This window comes from Aegilops tauschii, chromosome 2, assembly GCF_002575655.3.
Source record: "Aegilops tauschii subsp. strangulata cultivar AL8/78 chromosome 2, Aet v6.0, whole genome shotgun sequence".
NCBI classification, from domain to species: domain Eukaryota; kingdom Viridiplantae; phylum Streptophyta; class Magnoliopsida; order Poales; family Poaceae; genus Aegilops; species Aegilops tauschii.
In genome coordinates, this window is record NC_053036.3 from 620,621,922 (window position 1) to 620,644,550 (window position 22,629).

Below are 22,629 nucleotides of genomic sequence, written 5' to 3' on the forward strand. Positions count from 1 at the left end.
CCAGCTGAGACAAGTGGTTGTGCAACCCAGACATTCTAAGTATGTGCTCACTAACAGAACTGTTCTCCTCCATTTTACAGCTGAAGAATTTGTCGGAGACATCATATCTCTCGACCCGGGCATGAGCTTGAAAAACCAGTTTCAGCTCCTCGAACATCTCATATGCTCCATGTTTCTCAAAACGCTTTTGGAGACCCGGTTCTAAGCTGTAAAGCATGCCGCACTGAACGAGGGAGTAATCATCAGCACGCTGCTGCCAAGCGTTCATAACGTCTTGGTTCTCAGGGATTGGTGCTTCACCTAGCGGTGCTTCTAAGACATAATCTTTCTTGGCTACTATGAGGATGAGCCTCAGGTTCCGGACCCAGTCCGTATAGTTGCTGCCATCATCTTTCAGCTTGGTTTTCTCTAGGAACGCGTTGAAATTGAGGACAACGTTGGCCATTTGATCTACAATACATAGTGTAAAGATTTTAGACTAAGTTCATGATAATTAAGTTCATCTAATCAAATTATTTAATGAACTCCCACTCAGATAGACATCCCTCTAGTCATCTAAGTGTTACATGATCCGATTTTAACTAGGCCGTGTCCGATCATCACGTGAGACGGACTAGTCAAGATCGGTGAACATCTCCATGTTGATCGTATCTTCTATACGACTCATGCTCGACCTTTCGGTCCTCCGTGTTCCGAGGCCATGTCTGTACATGCTAGGCTCGTCAAGTCAACCTAAGTGTATTGCGTGTGTTCCGAGGCCATGTCTGTACATGCTAGGCTCGTCAACACCCGTTGTATTCGAACGTTAGAATCTATCACACCCGATCATCACGTGGTGCTTCGAAACAACGAACCTTCGCAACGGTGCACAGTTAGGGTGAACACTTTCTTGAAATTATTATAAGGGATCATCCTACTTGCTACCGTCGTTCTAAGCAAATAAGATGCAAAAACATGATAAACATCACATGCAATCAAATAGTGACATGATATGGCCAATATCATTATGCTCCTTTGATCTCCATCTTCGGGGCACCATGATCATCTTCGTCACCGGCATGACACCATGATCTCCATCATCATGATCTCCATCATTGTGTCTTCATGAAGTCGTCACGCCATTGATTACTTCTACTTCTATGGCTAACGCGTTTAGCAACAAAGTAAAGTAAATTACATGGCGTTATTCAATGACACGCAGGTCATGCAAAATAATAAAGACAACTCCTATGGCTCCTGCCGGTTGTCATACTCATCGACATGCAAGTCGTGATTCCTATTACAAGAATATGATCAATCTCATACATCACATATATCATTCATCACATCTTCTGGCCATATCATATCACATATATCACTTGCTGCAAAAACAAGTTAGACGTCCTCTAATTGTTGTTGCAAGTTTTTACGTGGTTTGTAGGTTTCTAGCAAGAACGTTTTCTTACCTACGTATGACCACAACGTGATTTTCCAATTTCTATTTACCCTTCATAAGGACCCTTTTCATCGAATCCGTTCCGACTAAAGTAGGAGAGACAGACACCCGCTAGCCACCTTATGCAACTAGTGCATGTCAATCGGTGGAACCTGTCTCACGTAAGCGTACGTGTAAGGTCGGTCCGGGCCGCTTCATCCTACAATGCCGCCGAAACAAGAAACGACTAGTAGCGGCAAGAAGAATTGGCAAACTCAACGCCCACAACTGCTTTGTGTTCTACTCGTCAATAGTAACTACGCATAAACCTGGCTCATGATGCCACTGTTGGGAATCGTAGCATAATTTAAAAATTTCCTACGCTCACCAAGATGCACCTATGGAGTGTACTAGCAACGAGGGGAAGGGAGTGCATCTACATACCCTTGTAGATCGCGAGCGGAAGCGTTCCAATGAACGTGGATGACGGAGTCGTACTCGCCGTGATCCAAATCACCGATGACCGAGTGCCGAACGGACGGCACCTCCGCGTTCAACACACGTACGGTGCAGCGACGTCTCCTCCTTCTTGATCCAGCAAGGGGGAAGGAGAGGTTGATGGAGATCCAACAGCACGACGGCGTGGTGGTGGATGTAGCGGGTCTCCGGCAGGGCTTCGCCGAGCTTCTGCGAGAGAGAGAGAGAGAGAGGTGTTGCAGGGGAGGAGGGAGGCGCCCAAGGCTGTTGTGTGCTGCCCTCCCTGCCCCCCCTTTATATAGGCCCCCTGGGGGGCGCCGGCCCCAAGAGATGAGATCTCAAGGGGGGGCGGCGGCCACAAGGGGGGAAGGGGTTGCCTTGCCCCCCAAGGCAAGGGGGAACTCCCCCACCCTAGGGTTCCCAACCCTAGGCGCATGGGGGGAGGCCCAAGGGGGGCGCCCCAGCCCACTAAGGGCTGGTTCCCTTCCACTTTCAGCCCACGGGGCCCTCCGGGATAGGTGGCCCCACCCGGTGGACCCCCGGGACCCTTCCGGTGGTCCCTGTACAATACCGGTAACCCCCGAAACTTTCCCGGTGGCCGAAACTTGACTTCCTATATATAATTCTTCACCTCCGGACCATTCCGGCACCTCTCGTGACGTCCGGGATCTCATCCGGGACTCCAAACAACTTTCGGGTTTCCGCATACATATATCTCTACAACCCTAGCGTCACCGGACCTTAAGTGTGTAGACCCTACGGGTTCGGGAGACATGCAGACATGACCGAGACGCCTCTCCGGTCAATAACCCACAGCAGGATCTGGATACCCATGTTGGCTCCCACATGTTTCACGATGATCTCATCGGATGAACCACGATGTCAAGGATTCAGTCAATCCCGTATGCAATTCCCTTTGTCAATCGGTATGTTACTTGCCCAAGATTCGATCGTCGGTATCCCAATACCTTGTTCAGTCTCGTTACCGGCAAGTCTCTTTACTCGTACCGCAATGCATGATCCCGTGACTAACGCCTTAGTCACATTGAGCTCATTATGATGATGCATTACCAAGTGGGCCCAGAGATACCTCTCCGTCACACGGAGTGACAAATCCCAGTCTCGATCCGTGCCAACCCAACAGACACTTTCGGAGATACCCGTAGTACACCTTTATAGTCACCCAGTTACGTTGTGACGTTTGGCACACCCAAAGCACTCCTACGGTATCCGGGAGTTGCATGATCTCATGGTCTAAGGAAAAGATACTTGACATTGGAAAAGCTCTAGCAAACGAAACTACACGATCTTTTATGCTATGCTTAGGATTGGGTCTTGTCCATCACATCATTCTCCTAATGATGTGATCCCGTTATCAATGACATCCAATGTCCATAGCCAGGAAACCATGACTATCTGTTGATCAACGAGCTAGTCAACTAGAGGCTTACTAGGGACACTTTGTGGTCTATGTATTCACACATGTATTACGATTTCCAGACAATACAATTATAGCATGAATAATAGACAATTACCATGAACAAAGAAATATAATAATAACCATTTATTATTGCCTCTAGGGCATATTTCCAACAGTGAGTACTCATCCAAAGTACTCGCAAGCAAAGAGCTACACTACATATGCATGGGTATATGTGTAAAGGGCCATATCGGTGGACTGAACTGCAGAATGCCAGAATAAGAGGGGGATAGCTAGTCCTGTCGAAGACTACGCTTCTGGCAGCCTCCATCTTGCAGCATGTAGAAGAGAGTAGATTGGAGTCCTCCAAGTAGCATCGCATAGCATAATCCTACCCGGCGATCCCCTCCTCGTCGCCCTGTAGAGAGCGATCACCGGGTTATATCTGGCACTTGGAAGGGTGTGTTTTATTAAGTATCCAGTTCTAGTTGTCATAAGGTCAAGGTACAACTCCGGGTCATCCTTTTACCGAGGGACACGGCTATTCGAATAGACAAACTTCCCTGCAGGGGTGCACCACATAACCCAACACGCCTCGATCCCATTTGGCCGGACACACTTTTCTGGGTCATGCCCGGCCTCGGAAGATCAACACGTCGCAGCCCCACCTAGGCTCAACCGAGAGGTCAGCACGCCGGTCTAAACCCTATGCGCGCAGGGGTCTGGGCCCATCGCCCATTGCACACCTGCACGTTGCGTACGCGGCCGGAAGCATACCTAGCCTAGCAGGCGTTCCAGTCCAATCCGGCGCGCGCCGCTCCGTCGCTGACGTCAAGAAGAGCTTCGGCTGATACCACGACGTCGAGTGCCCATAACTGTTCCCGCGTAGTTGGTTAGTGCGTATAGACCAAATGGCCAGACTCAGATCAAATACCAAGATCTCGTTAAGCGTGTTAAGTATCCGCGAACGCCGACCAGGGCTAGGCCCACCTCTCTCCTAGGTGGTCTCAACCTGCCCTGTCGCTCCGCCATAAAGTAACAGTCGGGGGCCGTCAGGAACCCAGGGCCACCTCTACCGGGATGGAGCCACCTGTCCTTTCAGCCCCCTCACCAGAATCACTTGCGGGTACTCAACGAGCCGACCCGACTTTAGTCACCACATGTGTCATGTATATAAAGTATATAGTATATACCCGTGATCACCTCCCGAAGTGATCACGGCCCAGTGGTATAGCCTGGCAGACGGACAAGAGTGTAGGGCCACTGATGGAACACTAGCATCCTATACTAAGCAGTAGGATAGCAGGTAAGGGTAACAACTGTAGCAGCAATGAGAGGCTATGCAACAGAATAGGATTAACCGAAAACAGTAACATGCTACACTACTCTAATGCAAGCAGTATAGAGAAGAATAGGCGATATCTGGTGATCAAGGGGGGGGGCTTGCCTGGTTGCTCTGGCAAGAAGGGTTCATCGTCGATGTAGTCGATCACAAGGGTACCAGCAGCGGTCTCGGAGTCTACCGGAAAAAGTAACGGAGGGGGAACACAATAAATAACAGAGCAATCAAAGCATCACAAAGCATAACATGGCAATACGCAATGCTAGGGGTGACCTAACGTAGTACTAGGCGATACTGGCGAAGAGGGGAAACATCCGGGAAAGTATCCCCGGTGTTTCGCGTTTTCAGACAGACGGTCCGGAGGGGAAAGTTGCAGGTTCGCTATGCTAGGGACGCGTGGCGGACGAACGGTCTGCGTATTTAGATTTGTCTCGTCGTTCTGAGCAACTTTCATGTACAAAGTTTTTCCATCCGAGCTACGGTTTATTTTATATTAATTTTTAAAGATTTAAATCATTTTTAGAATTTAATAAATTAATTTAATTAGAAATTTAATTAATGCATCAGCATGACGTCAGCAGTCAACGTTGACCATTGACCTGGTCAACCTGACAGGTGGGTCCCACCTGTCAGGGGCTTTTAGCTAATTAACAGTAGTTAATTAGGTTAATTAGTTATTAGGTTAATTAATCTTAATTAGTTGATATTAACAGGATTAATTAAGTTAATTAATTATCTTTATTATTTATTTATTTATTTTTATTAATTAATTTTTTAAAATCATTTTTTTATTAAAACGTTCTCTGGGCGGGGCCCATGTGTCATAGGCCCCAGGGGCCATAGCGGGTGCCAGCGTTGGCAGGTGTGGGCGAGCGTGGGTGTCCGACGGGATAGACCCGAGCGGAGGCCATTGGGGCAGCGTGGGCGGCTCGCCGGAGCGCAGCCACGGCGAGCAGGCGAGGCGAGCCTGGCCGCAGATGCAGCCGGCGAAGGGAGGCGGGTGAGGTGAGCGGGCTCGTGGCCGACGAGGGCTCGCGAGGCGCGCGTGGGGTGCAGGCGCAGGTTTGGCGCGACGGGACTGCGACGCGGCCCGTGTGGGCACGAACGGCGGCGGCAGCAAAGGGGGGGCGGCGGCTAGAGCCAGCAGGCCAGGGAAGGCGCCCGGGATGCGGGGTTGCACGTCTCGGCGCGGCAAGGGACGTGGCCAAGGGCGGGAGCGCGACAACTATGGTCAAGCGCGACGACGAGCGTCGGTGACAGTGGCGAACGAGCTAGGGGAGGGGAGGCCGGAGCGCAGAGGAAAAAGGAGGGCGCGGGGCTCACAGTGAGCCGGAAGGGAAGGCAGCGGCTCGAGGTGGTCGGTGGAGAAACGGAACGACGAGGTGGCAGTCGGCGAGGCGGGCGACGTCGTCCTCGGGCGGTGGCGTCGCCGGGGGGCCGCGGCAAGGCGCCCAGATCAGGAGGGGGCGAGGAGGAGACGAGGCAGTCCCGCAGGGAGGCGGCGCCGGCGTGGTGGCGTCGAACGACGGCGGGGAGCGGGGCGACGGGCGCGACAGGGTCGGGGCACAGCGAGCGCAGGGGCGCCGCCCCCGATCCAGAACGTGGGGGGAGGAGGAGCGAGGGGAGTGGGGATCAGGGGTGCGTGGGTTAGGGTTTGGGAGGTTAAGGGGGCGCCGGCTGGGCCGGCCTGGCTTACACAGTGGCCAGCTAGGCCGAGGCCCAGCGAGGGGGGTTTCTTTTCCTTTTTTTATGTTCTATTTTTTATATTCTATTACTTTTCTGTTTCCTTTTATTTTAGTTTTATAAAATTTAAAAGCGACAACTGATTTGGTGTTATTACATAGGTCACAGCCCCAAATATTTCGGCACTTAAATAAAGTATTTTGCATTTGCTTATTATTTTAAAAAGCATTTTAGATAATTGTTTTATCGCTGTTTTAGTTTATTTAGTGCATTTAAGTATTTTATTAAAAGTTGATTTCTTCACCTACATTTATTATGGATTATTTGCCACATTAGGAACAATTTAGTTTTGACTTTTGAAAACTTTAATTGTTTCGACTTTAATTCAAATATGAATTTGGATCGGTTCTGAACTAACGCGAGATTAGCAACAGTAAACGGGGTGACATGGCATCGTTAACGTGGGATTACTGTTGCTTAATTATCCGGGCGTCACAATTCTCCTCCACTACAAGAAATCTCGTCCCGAGATTTAAGAGGGGAGTAAGGGGGAAAGTTCTGGTTACGATATTCTAACGGATCTTCTCGAAGAAGTTAATCCTTTGGTTGATGTCTTCAATTCTTTATTCCAATGCATCATGATGAAGTCATCGTCCTTTCTTCGGGAACTCCATCGTACTTACGAAGGACAAGGGGTAACTTCGGAATAACAGACCTCTGAACGGTTGACTATCTGGTTGATAACATCGGGGAAGGTGGCGGAAAGTAACTCTCGAATGGAAATTTAAGACAATATCGAGAGCAGAGTAAGGAGGTATCGTGGGGAAGTTTCGAGCGGGCAGGCAATCGTTTGATGCCTGAAGGGTTCAGAGCAACGGGAATAAGTATTGTGTCTGATACCAAAATTGATGATCTCACGAAAGGTGGCACGTGAATTACATACAAAGCCAAGCGTGAGAAATAACCTTGGGAAGAGGGGGTGTACAAGAGAGTCAGGTTTCGATCCTGTGGAACTATGGGTTATGGGCCCACCATGTGGTTTTTTTAGGAGCAGTGACATCTTGCACGGTCATGATAGCAAGGCATGTCAGAGAGTACCCTGTCAGTTATGTCGGCAACACGTTGGTACCAAGAGAGAGGGACGAAGAGAACCATTTTCCTGCTCGTTGAAACGAGGCGGACCAATAGGCAAGTTCTCATCCATCGGTGGCTACCGAAATGTCATCAACAAAAGTAACATGGTCTACTGAGAGAGTGGTACAACGAGGTGCTCAACTAAGCAGGGAATTATCTCTGCTTAGGTAAGTCAGATTACAAGAAAGGTTAAACAAAACAATGGAAAGGAAAATATGATTATCAGAGTAAACAGAACAATGGAAAGGAAAATGTGTTTAAACACATATTTCAAGGGTATATCCTTCCCAAGGACAAGCAGAGCATGATATCCATGACAGGATATAATGTAGAAAACCCTTTAGGTAAGGGGAGAGAAATTTCATGACATTACCCATACAACGGTGTCTGGATAATTGAGCAGGAAACAATTAGCTTTGGGCTTCAAATGTTCCTGTTGAAAATCGGAGTACCATAGACATGCTTCGAGATAGCATTGACATGGTCAACAGGTGAAGATCAGAATTTGGAAACAAAAAGGATCCATCAGGAACAACTTATAGAATAAGTCTTACAATTTCCTCATGGAAGAATAGCTAACCTTGCTAAAAAGGAAAACTTATAACAATAGGTCCTCCCGCCAGGTGTGCTGGGTATCATCACCTTACTGGGTCATAATAGACCAGTGTTATAACTCTTGGAAAAATGTTCCAACCATCATATATGACCGAGATTCAGATATGATCGGTGTTTGGATACCTCAGACTCAGGGTGCCTGAGAAGAAAAGGTGCAAAACAAATTGACGAGACGACATTGTAAGATTCTCGGGAAATGAACTATGGAAGCGAGTTCCGAACAAGGGTTCATCATTAAATCAAGGGGAGGTGAGGAGGTGACTGATTGACTCAGCGACAATCCATTGAGATTTCCAAAAGATGGATTTCCACAACTATGTGACCAAGGAGATAACATTAGCTAGATCGAATGATATAATGAGGTATGCTCGAGGAAAACATACCCAATTAAACATTGGTGGAAAGCTGCACAAAAAATATGGGCTTAGGTAGCATGATCAATGTTGGAATGGTGATTCGATAACCAATAGTCTAAGCATGAACTATCGACCATTAACTCCAAAGCAATAGGATTGCTAGAAGTTTTGTATTCACGCATCATAGTTCAATTGTCGGTATTCAGGTTAGAAACAACACGGGGATCAGAAAACAAATGGAGATGGCGAGAAGTATTGATATATCAAGAATTCTCAAGAGGTGGACAAATTCTCACAATATCCTTGACATAAAGGATGGTAATACTCCAAGGTAGAACATAACATAAGCTGGTTAGCAAGGAGCTCCATAACATGATCAAGTTTGTGATGAAAGGAATGTAAGGATGTTGTCGATGGTAACTCAAATTACCAAGGAACGAGGATGGCACTTATCATCAAGAATTCCATTGATATCCTGGAAGGAGTCAAAATGTTGCTGAAAATCACGACATTTTGTTGTCGAGGGGATCCACCAAGAAGCAATTGATCAGCGACTGCATCAAGCAAAAGGACTGATGCAACAAAAGATTATTGGAGCCACAGATACTACACAAACTCGGGGTCAAGTTTGTTGTTCGAGGTGAAACGATATGACGAGGAAAATCGACGTAAGCTTAGCTCATCGTCGAAAGTGGTGCTCCGGGAATAAGGACCAGGTAGCACAGTTAAAATCATGAAGATAATGATATAGCCAAACAGGCTAGGAATGGCGTGATCGGGTACAAACTCGTACTTAAAGAAGATTACTAAGAGTTGTTGAACCGTAGTGCGGACTCGGTTCAGTTATCGGTGTCTTTGCGTGATTAATAACTCAGAGCCCGTGGAAAATTGGAATCAGTGAGAATGTAGCACTTGATGAAGAACTCATAAGAAGTTATGCAGTTCCATGATAATCTCGAGATACCAGGGGGTAATACTCGACGACAGATCAAGGTAGAGGTTGGACTAGGGTATTGCTCTGCAGAAGACAAGTGCTTAAACTTGCACGAGAAATGGTATTTAAAGGAGAACATGGTCAGAACCACAATTGAAAAAGGCCAGATCCCAGATATAAAGATGAACTTATACCCAGGGAATAATTAATTTAAGAGAAGCTTTAATGATAAGATCTACATCGTGTCCATGGGCATGAACACAAAGTTCAAGGTCGACTCCCACTTCTCCAATGCATAACCTTTCATTCACTTCTCGCATTCGATGAAGTTGTATGGTAGAAAATTATCTGGTAAAATACCAGAAGGGTATGGCTTGTGAAAACCTTCGGGTTCATACGGATTAGGGGAAGGCATAGGTTCAACCCATCGGGCATCTTAGTAACATATACCACAAGTTTCAAATGTAAATACGCAAGCTCGAAAGTAGAGCATGGTTGGCCAAGCAGAGGATACAATTTACCAAAGGCATTATGTATCAGGGGAGGACTCACAAGGTGATTGAATATGAAGGACACTGTCGGATAACAATCCAACAATGGATCGGGCGATCCACAACGGAGCTGATGTGAGTATCGGTACTCACTCAGAGGAAGAAAGAATGCAGAGGCATCAGATTCAAGAATCACCTGATTAGTCTGATGCTTAAATAGAAAGAAATTATGGTTTCCAAAACGAAGGATCAGAAGCAGACGCTCTGATCAAGGATGGATAAGTTGAAAACACTTAGGGGCACAATCAACGACAATTTGATTGGCGAGAACTAGCTCACGTTTAAAATGACGTCTGAGCCGGGAGGATGAATTCTAGGATCTGATTGAGGATTGCGAGCATTCGCAACATATCGAATCAAGTGACTCGAAATGATAGTGATAGAGGATGTCAACGGAGATTACTAGAAGTATGAAATTAACCATAATGCAGGAAGGCAAGGAAATCAAAAGCAATGGGCTGATGAGGATCCTTAGAAAATTGAATGGTATTCCGAGTACTTTTGTGAAACACCTGAACAGCTAGGGATGAGCGGATACTCGGCAAGTGCGAGGAATTATCCATAGGGGTATTTATGTGGCAAGGAACTGCAAGGCAGTGGTATAAGGGATTCTTAAAAGCCGGAGAGCAATTCGATGTATCTGGTAATAACAAGAGAAACCCAGAGTAATTGTATGAACAACAAGTGTATGTCGTTATCCATATGGATATATCGGTAGTAGGGAATTGAAAAGGCAGAGGGCACAAGGGTCTCGGGAATGATCGAAGAGTATCTTCAACATCTTTTGGTGCAGTCGGCGACCATCTGTGATAAGGGGCTCTCCGGGAGAAAGTATTTACGAGACCCTATAGTTAGTCTTTTTAGAAAAATCATTTAACCCGAATAGGAGAGAGTTCAGAGTCCCAGAGTATAGACAAGGAGTAAAAGATCCTAATACCACCCAATGGCGACGTGGGCCCGTAAGCCACACAGCCATGTTAGTAAAACAGTTTTCACTGACTAGACTCAACTTCGGCCAAGGAGTTGGAAAGGGGGATTCCTACAGGCAGTTGGCTCTGATACCAACTTGTGACGCCCCCGATTTGACCGTACATTAATCATACACGCAAACGTGTACGATCAAGATCAGGGACTCACGGGAAGATATCACAACACAACTCTAAAAATAAAATAAGTCATACAAGCATCATAATACAAGCCAGGGGGCCTCGAGGGCTCGAATACAAGTGCTCGATCATAGACGAGTCAGCGGAAGCAACAATATCTGAGTACAGACATAAGTTAAACAAGATTGCCTTAAGAAGGCTAGCACAAACTGGGATACAGATCGAACGAGGCGCAGGCCTCCTGCCTGGGATCCTCCTAACTAACTCCTGATCGTCGTCAGCAGGCTGCACGTAGTAGCAGGCACCTCCAGTGTAGTAGGAGTCGTCGTCGACGGTGGCGTCTGGCTCCTGGGCTCCAGCATCTGGTTGCGACAACTAGGTATAGAAAGGGGAAAAGAGGGAGGAAAGCAACCGTGAGTACTCATCCAAAGTACTCGCAAGTAAGGAGCTACACTACATATGCATGGGTATATGTGTAAAGGGCCATATCGGTGGACTGAACTGCAGAATGCCAGAATAAGAGGGGGATAGCTAGTCCTGTCGAAGACTACGCTTCTGGCAGCCTCCATCTTGCAGCATGTAGAAGAGAGTAGATTGGAGTCCTCCAAGTAGCATCGCATAGCATAATCCTACCCGGCGATCCCCTCCTCGTCGCCCTGTTAGAGAGCGATCACCGGGTTATATCTGGCACTTGGAAGGGTGTGTTTTATTAAGTATCCAGTTCTAGTTGTCATAAGGTCAAGGTACAACTCCGGGTCATCCTTTTACCGAGGGACACGGCTATTCGAATAGATAAACTTTCCTGCTGGGGTGCACCACATAACCCAACACGCTCGATCCCATTTGGCCGGACACACTTTTCTGGGTCATGCCCGGCCTCGGAAGATCAACACGTCGCAGCCCCACCTAGGCTCAACCGAGAGGTCAGCACGCCGGTCTAAACCCTATGCGCGCAGGGGTCTGGGCCCATCGCCCATTGCACACCTGCATGTTGCGTACGCGGCCGGAAGCAGACCTAGCCTAGCAGGCGTTCCAGTCCAATCCGGCGCGCGCCGCTCCGTCGCTAACGTCAAGAAGAGCTTCGGCTGATACCACGATGTCGAGTGCCCATAACTGTTCCCGCGTAGTTGGTTAGTGCGTATAGACCAAATGGCCAGACTCAGATCAAATACCAAGATCTCGTTAAGCGTGTTAAGTATCCGCGAACGCCGACCAGGGCTAGGCCCACCTCTCTCCTAGGTGGTCTCAACCTGCCCTGTCGCTCCGCCATAAAGTAACAGTCGGGGGCCGTCAGGAACCCAGGGCCACCTCTACCGGGATGGAGCCACCTGTCCTTTCAGCCCCCTCACCAGAATCACTTGCGGGTACTCAACGAGCCGACCCAACTTTAGTCACCACATGTGTCATGTATATAAAGTATATAGTATATACCCGTGATCACCTCCCGAAGTGATCACAGCCCAGTGGTATAGCCTGGCAGACGGACAAGAGTGTAGGGCCACTGATGGAACACTAGCATCCTATACTAAGCAGTAGGATAGCAAGTAAGGGTAACAACTGTAGCAGCAATGAGAGGCTATGCAACAGAATAGGATTAACCGAAAACAGTAACATGCTACACTACTCTAATGCAAGCAGTATAGAGAAGAATAGGCGATATCTGGTGATCAAGGGGGGGGGGCTTGCCTGGTTGCTCTGGCAAGAAGGGTTCATCGTCGATGTAGTCGATCACAAGGGTACCAGCAGCGGTCTCGGAGTCTACCGAAAAGAGTAACGGAGGGGGAACACAATAAATAACAGAGCAATCAAAGCATCACAAAGCATAACATGGCAATACGCAGTGCTAGGGGTGACCTAACGTAGTACTAGGCGATACTGGCGAAGAGGGGAAACATCCGGGAAAGTATCCCCGGTGTTTCGCGTTTTCAGACAGACGGTCCGGAGGGGAAAGTTGCAGGTTCGCTATGCTAGGGACGCGTGGCGGACGAACGGTCTGCGTATTCAGATTCGTCTCGTCGTTCTGAGCAACTTTCATGTACAAAGTTTTTCCATCCGAGCTACGGTTTATTTTATATTAATTTTTAAAGATTTAAATCATTTTTAGAATTTAATAAATTAATTTAATTAGAAATTTAACTAATGCATCAGCATGACGTCAGCAGTCAACGTTGACCATTGACCTGGTCAACCTGACACCTGTCAGGGGCTGTTAGCTAATTAACAGTAGTTAATTAGGTTAATTAGTTATTAGGTTAATTAATGTTAATTAGTTGATATTAATAGGATTAATTAAGTTAATTAATTATCTTTATTATTTATTTATTTTTATTAATTAATTTTTTTAAATCATTTTTTTATTAAAACGTTCTTCGGGCGGGGCCCATGTGTCATAGGCCCCAGGGGCCATAGTGGGTGCCAGCGTTGGCGGGTGTGGGCGAGCGTGGGTGTCCGACGGGATAGACCTGAGCGGAGGCCATTGGGGCAGCGTGGGCGGCTCGCCGGAGCGCAGCCACGGCGAGCAGGCGAGGCGAGCCTGGCCGCAGATGCAGCCGACGAAGGGAGGCGGGTGAGGTGAGCGGGCTCGTGGCCGACGAGGGCTCGCGAGGCGCGCACGGGGTGCAGGCGCAGGTTTGGCGCGACGGGACTGCGACGCGGCCCGTGTGGGCACGAACGGCGGCAGCAGCAAAGGGGGGGCGACGGCTAGAGCCAGCAGGCCAGGGAAGGCGCCCGGGATGCGGGCCTGCATGTCTCGGCGCGGCAAGGGACGCGGCCAAGGGCGGGAGCGCGACGACTATGGTCAAGCGCGACGACTATGGTCAAGCGTGACGACGAGCGTCGGTGACAGTGGCGAACGAGCTAGGGGAGGGGAGGCCGGAGCGCAGAGGAAAAAGCGGGGCGCGGGGCTCACAGTGAGCCGGAAGGGAAGGCAGCGGCTCGAGGTGGTCGGTGGAGAAACGGAACGACGAGGTGGCAGTCGGGGAGGCGGGCGACGTCGTCCTTGGGCGGTGGCGTCACCGGGGGGCCGCGGCAAGGCGCCCAGATCAGGAGGGGGCGAGGAGGAGACGAGGCAGTCCGGCGGGGAGGCGGCGCCGGCGTGGTGGCGTCGAACGACGGCGGGGAGCGGGGCGACGGGCGCGACAGGGTCGGGGCACAGCGAGCGCAGGGGCGCCACCCCCGATCCAGAACGTGGGGGGAGGAGGAGCGAGGGGAGTGGGGATCAGGGGTGCGTGGGTTAGGGTTTGGGAGGTTAAGGGGGCGCCGGCTGGGCCGGCCTGGCTTACCCAGTGGCCAGCTGGGCCGAGGCCCAGCGGGGGGGGGGGGGGGTTCTTTTCCTTTTTTTATGTTCTGTTTTTTATTCTATTACTTTTCTGTTTCCTTTTATTTTAGTTTTATAAAATTTAAAAGCGACAACTGATTTGGTGTTATTAAATAGGTCACAGCCCCAAATATTTCGGCACTTTAAATAAAGTATTTTGCATTTGCTTATTATTTTAAAAAGCATTTTAGATAATTGTTTTATCGCTGTTTTAGTTTATTTAGTGCATTTAAGTATTTTATTAAAAGTCGATTTCTTCACCTACATTTATTATGGATTATTTGACACATTAGGAACAATTTAGTTTTGACTTTTGAAAACTTTAATTGTTTCGACTTTAATTCAAATATGAATTTGGATCGGTTATGAACTAACGCGAGATTAGCAACAGTAAACGGGGTGACATGGCATCGTTAACGTGGGATTACTGTAGCTTAATTATCCGGGCGTCACAGCGGGCTGGCTCGGGCTCGTGGCTGGCTCGGGTCGAGGCACGCTGATGAGCACGGGCATGCTTGTGTGGATAAGTTGTGGGTCCCACCCGCATGCGAGTAGCTGGTGGGTCCCGTGTGTCATAACTCAAATCGCTAACCCCTCGTGTTTTTCATTTCACGGTTAAACAGAGCCATGTCGCATTGGAGCTATTATTGGCTTCGAAAACGTCACATCAAAGCCATTCATTCGAACTACATCGCACTCCTTCCAATTCGCATGAAAAACATCGCACGGGAGCTATTGGCCCCTTTGCTCTCGGCTTCTTCTCCCCAAAGAACAAACTGCAGACTCATATGTCGGCATATGGTACAACAACATCCCTGAGCGCACACATGTGTGGGTTGCTAACCACGACAACCCGATCACCAACGCTTCTCCTGGGAAGCTGGTTCTGACCAACAACTCCGACATCGTCTTGTCTGACTCCCAAGGCCGCGCTCTTTGGACAACCATGAACAACTTCACATCCGGAACCACCGGAACTTCGGCTATCCTACTCAACTCTGGAAACTTTGTCATCCAGTTGCCCAACGGCACGGACATATGGCAGAGCTTCCATCATCCAACTGACACGGCCCTCCCCAGCATGCTCTTACCACTGAGCACAGATGATGTTCTCTACACTCGCCTCATTGCTTGGAGGGGGCCTGATGACCCAGCCACCAGCAACTAACTACTCCATGGGCGGTGACCCTAGTTCGGACCTCCAGGTTGTAATCTGGAATGGGACTACACCATATTGGCGCAGATCTGTGTGGGATGGTGAATTGGTCGATGGCTGGTATCAAGGTAGCACTGGCTTCATCATGACCCTGACAATTGTCTACCAAGGGCGTGAGTTATACATGACATTCACCGTCTCCGACGACTCGCCAAGCATGCGAATGGTGCTGCACTACACGGGCATGTTTAGGTTTCTGGTGTGGAACAGCAACTCGTCATCATGGGAGGTTTTCACAGAGCAGCCAAGTCCTAGCTGTGACCAATACGCCTACTGCGGACCATTTGGCTACTGTGATGCCACTGAAACAGTTCCGAAATGCAACTGCCTCAGTGGGTTTGAGCCTGACGGTGTTAACTTCTCCAGAGGGTGCCGGAGAAAGGAGGATCTGAAATGTGGCGGTGGCGATAATTTCTTGACCTTGAGAGGTATGAAGATACCCGATAAGTTCGTATATGTCAGGAACAGAGGCATCGACCAATGCAGAGCAGAGTGCAGCCGTAATTGCAATTGCACTGCGTATGCTTATGCTAACCTGCAAAATGGCAGCACGTCTGATGACGTGCCAAGGTGCTTGATTTGGTTGGGGGAGCTTGTCGACACAGGAAAGTTTCGTGATGGCGAGAACCTGTACCTCCGTCTAGCCAGTTCAACAGGTATACATCTTTCCTTGTACGCTTATTGATTGTACGGCATGACTTGTCCCTTTTATGTTGAATGCTAGATGTGGTTTAGGATGACACATTAATCACGTCAAACACAACATCACAAGAAATGCGCGTAGAATTTTGAAAGCATCATTCTCTTGCTGGGCTATATTTCTGTCTTTCTGCAGTTGAGAAACAGAGTCTAATCACGACAAACACAACACTTGGAAAAAATGCATGTTAGATTTTGGAAGCATCATTGTCTTTCTAAATTTCTGGCTTTCTGCAGTTGCCAAAGAGAGCAATGTATTGAAGATTGCACTCCCAGTAATTGCTACTAGTATTCTGATACTCACATGCATCAGCCTTGTGTGGATATGAAGTCAAGAGGTAAAAACAATATTTGCTTCCCTTTTTCAGGATGCAGTTCATGAGTTATTCGTAAGAAACAATATTGATAAAAAGCTATTTCTGTCAGGCAAACGACGAATCAAGAAAGTTAAGAATAAATATGCACGACAACACTCGAAAAATTCCAAATCTATCGAACTTGAGAACGAAACCATAGAACTTCCATATATTTGCTTTGAAGATGTTGTTACTGCAACGGACAATTTCTCAGATTACAACATGCTTGGGAAAGGTGGCTTCAGAAAAGTTTACAAGGTAAAAGGTTTTAACCTGATCATCATCGATACAGAAAAGTTCCCATCTTTTGTTCAATTGAAGAATGATGTGTTGTTTAGGGACGGTTACAAGGTGGCTATGAAGTTGCTGTCAAAAGGCTAAGCAAGAGTTCTGGTCAAGGGGCTGACGAGTTCAGAAATGAAGTGGTTCTGATTGCCAAATTGCAGCATAGAAACTTAGTTAGGCTTCTTGCTTACTGCACTCACGAAGATGAGAAGTTATTGATATATGAATACTTACCTCACAAAAGTTTAGATGCCTTCCTTTTTGGTATGTTCTGCTCTTATGCTGAAGTCTCCCAAAACATTCTTAGAAACACTGAATTTGTGATGGTTGTTAATGCTTGAATTTTGCACTTTTCTTGCCAGATGCCACAAGAAATTTTGTGCTTGATTGGCCGACCAGGTTTAAGGTAATTAAAGGGATAGCGAGAGGGCTTCTTTATCTCCATCAAGATTCAAGGCTAACAATAATCCATCGTGATCTCAAAGCAAGCAATGTCTTGTTAGATGCGGAAATGAACCCTAAAATATCAGATTTTGGTATGGCAAGGATCTTTGGAGGAAATGAGCAGCAAGTGAACACTATCCGTGTTGTTGGGACATAGTAAGTAATATGTGCACTAGGTAAGGCTTAACATTGTAATTTTCTTCAACTTAATTAATTCAATTTTTTTGGAATGATTCGAACAGCGGTTACATGTCTCCTGAATATGCAATGGAAGGTTCCTTTTCTGTCAAGTCTGACATGTATAGCTTTGGCATTCCTCTGTTGGAGATTGTAAGCGGGTTAAAGATTAGCTCATCCCATCTCACAATGGATTTTCCAAGCCTTATAGCTTATGTAAGTTAACTAATATGCTCTAATTTCTTTGCAACTGAAACACTTCAATAAATTGAGGATTTCATTGGTGTAGGCATGGAGCTTATGGAAAGATGGAAATGCAGGAGAATTGGTGGACTCGTCCATTACGGAGATCTGTCCACTTCATGAAGTTCTGCGGTGTATTCAGTTAGGTCTCTTGTGTGTTCAAGACGATCCAAGTGCTCGTCCACTCATGTCATCCACCGTGTTCATGTTAGAAAATGAAACAGCCCCGCTTCCTACTCCGAAGGAGCCTGTATATTTTAGGCAACGGAAGTATGAAGTTGAAGACCAAAGGCAAGACTATGACCTGGAAATGTCTCTTAATGGCATGACTATGACAATGGAAGAGGGGCGTTAAATTTTTAGTTCCATTGTTTTCCTTTTTGTAAAATTCTCTCTTATGCAGTTGTTCTGTCTTGATGAATTTTCTGCATCCCAGCTTCCTCGGTTAGTCAATTGGTCTGGAACTCTGAATTGCTGTCCTGGTAACAAGGCTGATAAAAACTCAATGTTTTCTCTGGGCTGTGCAACTGCATCATAATGCAGCACGAAGAACTGAGATGGTACACATGTACTCCCTCCGTAAACTAATATAAGAGCGTTTAGAATACTAAAAACGCTCTTATATTAGTTTACAGAGGGAGTATTAATTCAGTGGCTGAAATGTGCCCCCTGAATTATAATTAACCATTTTCCTCTTCAAAAGGCGCCTTCTTTTAGGGTATAAGACATTGTTTGAAACGGGAAATGTGGGCCGTATGGGTCGTAGTACAGCGTGTTGGTTCATGCCTTCATGCCTTCATGGTACGTCGCTTCTTTGAAATTCTGCTCTCATCCTGAACCCTGTACCCTGACCATTATGAGATGCTATGCTCAATGATTAGCAAACCCAGTTATTCTTTATACACTGGCAGCATGTTCTGACCATTATATTACAGTATGTTTTAGCAGTATGTATATGGTTGAACAGCTGGATGTTCTATTTTTAGTGTAAACACTTTTTGCTGATTATTATGACTATTCTGATACAAGTATTTTTGTTATGATTAGCAAAATACACTCCCCAATTGGTTCTCATCCATTCTCCAAATGTACAACATAATATATATGGAGAGCTGCTTTCGAGAAATGGTTTGTCAAGTACATGTCGGGCTTGGTATTTGCAGGCCATGTCCATGCTTATGAGAGATCCCTAAACTCTTCAGTTCATTCTTGAAACAGGCTCCTGATGTGCAAATACATTGCTGAGTTTGGTCTCAATTTTGTATACCTCATCTTTCAGAGTCTGATGAATTTTTTGGCAAAACAGTTTTTCCTAAAAGACATCAGAAAAATTTATTTTATATGAAATGCAAATGATTTTCCAAACAAAGTTTCATTGAAGTGGATGAAAATATGCGTGTATAAAATACTGAATAATGAAAAGTAAACATGACAATTAGCTATGTGAGAGTGTTTAATATGGAATCACAAGTCAAATAAGACACCCCATACAACCTCACTTCAAATACTAGATGAAACATTACTCTGGACTCTTAATAGTTGGTGACTCTGTTCGATGCCTGAAAGAAGTTTTCAGCCTTCAAATAGCTGTCCCAACATCTCTTCCAAGACGGTGGGAGTGCTGTTTCCGCGGCTAGCGTGCTCCGCTAGCTCAGGATGCTTCTTCAGATGGTCGTTGTAACTTGAGATGACTCTCTCGATGATAGCCCTTCGTAGCGCATCCCTGAGCCGAGGGTCCGGAACCTTCCAGAGCTTCTGAGCTTGGTAGGTTTGATGAAACGCTGACTCGAATTTAGCCAGCGAAGAGGTGTTGGTCAACCAGCGACGCAGCGGTCCAGGAGGATTCGATTTCGATACGGAGGAGATCACATGAGCCCACGAAACATCGAGATAACTATCCATGTGGTTTTTGCATTCAGGTGTGAGTTCAAGTCCCTGGTGGTGTTGAGAGTCTCCATAGTATGGCCCACGAACAATGTCCCTGGTGGCTATGAAATAGGAATTGTTGAGCAGGAATAGGTACCTCATGCTTGCATCCAAGCACGGCTCCGATTTTCTCAGAAGCAGATCCTTCAAATGTTTGATGGTGTCATCTATTAGGCCATGAAGATTTCCAGTGTTGTGGCTTGGTGCAGACTTCCGCGTCGACACCAATGCATCCGTCATAGACACGATGTAACCCACCATCAACCGGGTGTTCCTGTGAACCCCGCCTCCTCCTTGCGGAAACTCGATAGCCCACGAGTCATCGTCCTCCATGAGTGCCCTCGCTTCCTCCATTGACGTGGATATAGCCTGGCATAGCTTGTTTCTTTCTGTCCCCAACGAGCGGCGTATCTCGTCGAGTATGCTCTGGGTCTGGGCTTCTGGAGAGAACACATCCAGAGTGAACATGTATGACGCAGTGCAGACACAAATGTGTACATGTCTAGCACGGCCCGTAGCTTCCCCGCCTTGAGCACTGGGATGACGGCGTCGACAAAGACGAGCATCTCCAAGATGCTTGGTTTGCCAAACCTTGCGAGCAACAACGTCTCAACATTGCAGAGCACCTCGACGATACTGGAGATTGTTACCATGAGAGCTCGAATCCACCTCTCGACCAAGTCTTGGAGGAGCCATGACGGCGATTCGGCTTGAAGCTGGAGCTGCTGACATAAGCCGGTCTTGTTGTGGATTTGGAGAACCCAGCCCACGTCAAGCTCCAAGAACCAATTCTCCAGGCTGCCGCCGCCGCAGAATTCTCGGACCATGCGCTGGGCTGGGCGTAACCCTCACTGACCATTTGGATGGCGATCACCGTGAGCTCATGGGCGCCGAAGTCCGGTTCAGCAGCAGAGATGCCGGAGTTGTTGGACGGATAAGAATTCGACGCGCCGGAGTGGTTGGAGTAGCTGGATAGGCTTTGACTGGACCGGGAGTGCTGGAAGAGAGCCGATCTTTTCAGCCCTCCGGACACGGCGACCCGCCGGATCCGGGAGCCGCCGAGACGTTGCTGTTGGTGCTCCCGTCCGGCGCGGCATCAAGCCGCCCTGCCATGCTGGCCGCTGCTCTGTGGAAGGATGGAGGACGCCCGGACCTTGGTCGAGCTCGGTCGATGATATTGGTGGCGGAGTGAACCACCAGAAGTGCAGCGTTCCACAAGGAGTAGCCTGCATAGTGAAACCCGCCTCCTCTGTCTCCTTCCGCCCCACCAGCTCCTTCTTACCTCGACCTCTTCGCCGATGGCGCCGGATGCGAATGGCTCAAGGGGTGGTCAAAGGCCATGGAGGGGCGAGATCCTTGGCAGCCGTTTCAAGCTCCTGCGCAGCCAAATCGGGCGCCGCGGCGGCCAGATCCACCTCCACGGCGGCAGTCGCTTCCATCAGGCAGGACGACGACCGGCCACCTCCTTCGAGGGCATCGCTTCCAGGGCGAAGCGGGCGAGCTCCCCCTTTGGCCGGAGTTGACGGAGAAGACAGCTCCACGCCGGATTTGGGGTGAGGTGAATCGCGGGAGTTCTTGACATCCTCTGTTCTGGGTTCTGGGCTCGCTGCTTTGTGGGCTCAAGCATTTGATGAACTATTTTTTACTCAAAAAATACTACTCCCTCCGTAAACAAAATGAGCGTTACTATATTAGGTTATAAATTACCTAAATCAAGTATGGTATTGTATGTTTGTCTTCTTTTCGTACCTTAAATAACATGTTCAATTGTGATTATCCCAATAAATCTTGACTTGTTTGACAAAAACATATATTTTACTACCGGAATATCAGATTTTGCCAGTGACAACTTGTTTGCAGAGTGCATGCACTCGAAAACTGTTGGGGATATTACCACTGGGCGTAAACCGGCCAGGAGAGGCCGGGTTAACCCCGTAAGTAGTTCATCTGTATCTGAAGTCTATGAAGACAGACGGTGACGCTTCATGAAGGCCCAAGGCCCAAAGCCGGTTTAAGGCCTGTAGACGTAAACCGGCATTGATATGTAAATTTGTGTTGTAAGATAGAAGTAGCAGAGACCGAGCCGGACACGATTATGAGCCGGCCTCGGGATTCTGTAAACCGGCGGGCGTCAACCCATGTGTATAAGGGGACGACCCGGCGGCGGTTCAGGGACAACAGACAACAACTTGAGACCCAGGCAAAGCGTATTCGCTCCCTGGTCATCGAAACCCCATCAATTCCATCACAACTAGACGTAGGCTTTTACCTTCATCGTAAGGGGCCGAACTAGTATAAACTCTCTTGTGTCCCATGTCCGCTTTAACCCCTTTAAGCTAACCCGTAGCGATGGCTCCACGACTAAGTCATTTCTCTAGAACATCTGCCGTGACAAAACCACGACAGTTGGCGCCCACCGTGGGGCTATCGCACGATGGTTTCAAGTTCTTGGAGGGCAACTTCGAAGGACTCAAGGGTTACGCTGTGAGCCGGATGACCAAGAGTCATCGCAGCAAGCTCTACATCGACGATGCAGGCTGGGGCCCCGAGGCCGGCTCAATCGAGTACGGGTACCGGGTCCCCTTTGGTGGCATACACGTTTTCATTGGCAAGATCGGCGAACCGGGCCCTGAGCCGCACATCTGCACCGACCTCGTCGAAACGACTCAGCGTGCGAGATCTGCCCGGGTCAAGCCTGTCATGAAGCGTGCCTTCGTGGGAGTTATCCATGGAGGGGAATCTGAGGATAGATCGGAATCTGGTGGTGAGACCGTCGTTTATTCCGGCAACGAGTCATCGACTGGAGAGACCGAGTCGTTATATCAGTTACAAGATGGCCGGATTGGGGGATGTTCTGATGGCGACAGTATTCCGGACCCCTCTGATCTGCCAAACCGGGTGGCGATCTTCATGGCCGGCACGCAACCAGCGCTCC

General features: G+C 48.0%; 2 pseudogenes; one reads left to right on the top strand and one right to left on the bottom strand.

Annotated features, from left to right (window-relative positions):
• LOC109753571 (G-type lectin S-receptor-like serine/threonine-protein kinase B120) overlaps positions 1-18,123 on the top strand; it is a 31,583-nt pseudogene extending 13,460 nt beyond the window's left edge.
• Positions 18,124-19,181: 1,058 nt separating this feature from the next.
• Positions 19,182-20,790, bottom strand: LOC109753595 (exocyst complex component EXO70A3-like; annotated as a pseudogene).
• Positions 20,791-22,629: the final 1,839 nt, after the last annotated feature.